We start from the raw sequence: 2,569 nt of genomic DNA on the forward strand, positions 1-2,569 counted from the left end.
ACCTGTGAAGAACCAAGTAACCCATCAAATTTTCTATTCAAAATTTTTACTTGATTAGAAAGTATAGTAACTGAATCAATGTTAAACACGTCGGCCGCTTTCGTCGGCTTTGTCCTCATGACTTGCCACTGATAATTATTCAATGACATCTCTTCTATAAATTCATAGGCCTCTTCAGGTGTCTTATTATTAATAGTCCCACCAGCAGCTGCGTCAATCATCTGTTTAGTTGAAGGATTCAGGCCGTTGTGAAAAGTTTGAACTTGTAGCCAAAGTGATAGCCCATGGTGAGGGCACCTTCTCAATAGATCCTTGTATCTCTCCCATGTATCATAGAGTGTTTCTGAATCCATCTATACAGAAGAAGAAATATCATTCCTTCGTTTAGCTATTTTAGGCAGTAGGAAATATTTAAGCAAAAACTTTTTGATCATTTGTTCCCAAGTGGTGATTGATTCTCGTGGTAACGAGTTCAACCACTGTTTAGCCTTATTCTTCAATGAAAAGGGAAATAACCGAAGGCGAATAGCATCTTCAGAAACTCCATTAATCTTAAAGGTGTCGCAGAATTCCAGAAAGTTTGCTAAATGAGTGTTTGGATCCTCGTCCTACAAACTATCAAACTGAACAAACTGTTGTATCATTTGAATCGTGTTAGGTTTCAGTTCAAAATTATTTGCAGCAATAGCAGGTCTAACTATACTCGATTCAGCTCCTCTTAAACTAGGTTTAGCATAATCATACATAGTACGAAGAGCAGGATTCTGATTTTCTGGGTCTGCAATAGCCACATGAGGTAACTGATTATTTTAATTATCAGCCATCTCCTCAGTTGTGGTTTGAATATTGTCCTCTTGTCCTTCCTGTATGTATCGTAGGCTTCGCCTTATTTCTCTTCGGTTTCTGGGAGCTGTGCTTTCTATCTCACTATAAAAAATAGAGGTCCTGACGGCTTTCTTCTAGTCATATACTATAAAAACCTGCTAGAAGTAAATAAAAAAAAATTTAGTAATATAAAAAAAATTAAAATAAAAGTAAATTGCAATAAAATTAAAGGCTAAAGTAATAAAAATTAAGCTTTCATAATATTTTAATCCCCTGCAATGGCGCCAAAAACTTGATGGTCGTGTAACTAACTAAAAATTCGACTTAAGGTAAGTGCACCTATCGAACAGTAGTATAGTTATAGTAAGACCGAAAATATCGTATCCACGAGAACTAAATGTACTAGTAATTACTATCTTTTTATTATCTAGCGTAAGAATTAAAGTGGGTTTTTAAACTAAACTAATTTTCTAATTTAACTAAGATTATGACAGAGATGAAAGTGGGAAAATACTTTAGAAAAAACCAATGGAGAAGACAATACCCAAGAAAGAATCTACCTAGACTTCACTTATTACCTTTGACTTAGATGATTTATTCACTTGACTTATTCCGTAGAAATCCCTAATTTATGTTATTATCCCTTTCGAGACTAAAAACAATTGACTCTAGGTTGATTAATTGAAATCTCTTTCTAATTAAAACCCCTATTGTCGTATTAACTCGATCTATGGATTCCCTTATTAGATTTGACTCTAATCTGACACATTTATGTCGTCCTATCTCTAGGAGTGGATTCAACTCCGTTTAATTATGGATGATCTACTCTTAAACAGGGACTTTTGCTCCACTGATTAAGCACATCAAAACCTGAATTAATACCTTGGAATATTAAAACAAAAATTTAGAACTCACTATTAAGAATAAGAATAGGTCTTTATCATATAATTCAAATAGTAATAAGATTCGTCATAGGGTTCATCTCCCTTAGGTATTTAGGGAGTTTAGTTCATAATAATAATGGAAAACATCTTAATGTTTGGAAAACAACAAAACATAAAGAAAACCTAAAGAACTTCTAGGAAATTGGATGGAAATCTTCAGTCTTGATGTGGATCCTGGCTTCAAGGTGATTTCGATGGCTATTCACGAGTATTTTCTGCCTCCAACTCTGTGTATCCCCCTTAATCCTCTTCTAAGGTGTTTATATAGGCTTTAAAATGCTTCAAAACTCTCAAAAGTGACCTTTTCTGAATAGAACTAGGCTTAGGCTCGGTAGGGACACGGTCGTGAGCCACGCTTGTGTGAAGGTGTCAGGCCGTGTGCAATACTGAGTTGGTTCTTAGTCGGCACAACCATGACACACAGTCGTGTAATCTACCCGTGTGTCATACACGGGCGTGTGTATTACCCGTGTGGAAGTGCCTAGGCCATGTGTAACACTGATTTAGGCCCAATTTGTCAGTTTTTGGTCCGTTTCTTGCTCCTTTTGCTATCCTAAGCTCTCCTGAGTATAAAACATGAAATTAAAGAATTAGGAGCATCGAATTTAATAAAACCAAGGAAAAATCATCCATAAATATGTCAAGCATGGGGTAAAAATATGTATATCTTTCGCTTTATCACCCCTGCACCACACCAAGAATGATACCAAAAGAAAACATCACTACTAGATCCAACAATCTGTAATGACCTGAATTTTACCGTTATAAAAAAAGTGTATTTTCGGGTCTCCGTTTCTGAA

General features: G+C 35.5%; 1 non-coding gene across 1 annotated transcript; it reads left to right on the forward strand.

Annotated features, from left to right (window-relative positions):
* Nucleotides 1-279: 279 nt before the first annotated feature.
* Nucleotides 280-386, forward strand: LOC128283166 (small nucleolar RNA R71). Its single transcript, XR_008273508.1, has one exon. It is a non-coding gene; the product is annotated as a small nucleolar RNA R71 (small nucleolar RNA).
* Nucleotides 387-2,569: the final 2,183 nt, after the last annotated feature.

The sequence above is a fragment of the Gossypium arboreum genome, chromosome 10 (assembly GCF_025698485.1).
Source record: "Gossypium arboreum isolate Shixiya-1 chromosome 10, ASM2569848v2, whole genome shotgun sequence".
Taxonomy (NCBI): domain Eukaryota; kingdom Viridiplantae; phylum Streptophyta; class Magnoliopsida; order Malvales; family Malvaceae; genus Gossypium; species Gossypium arboreum.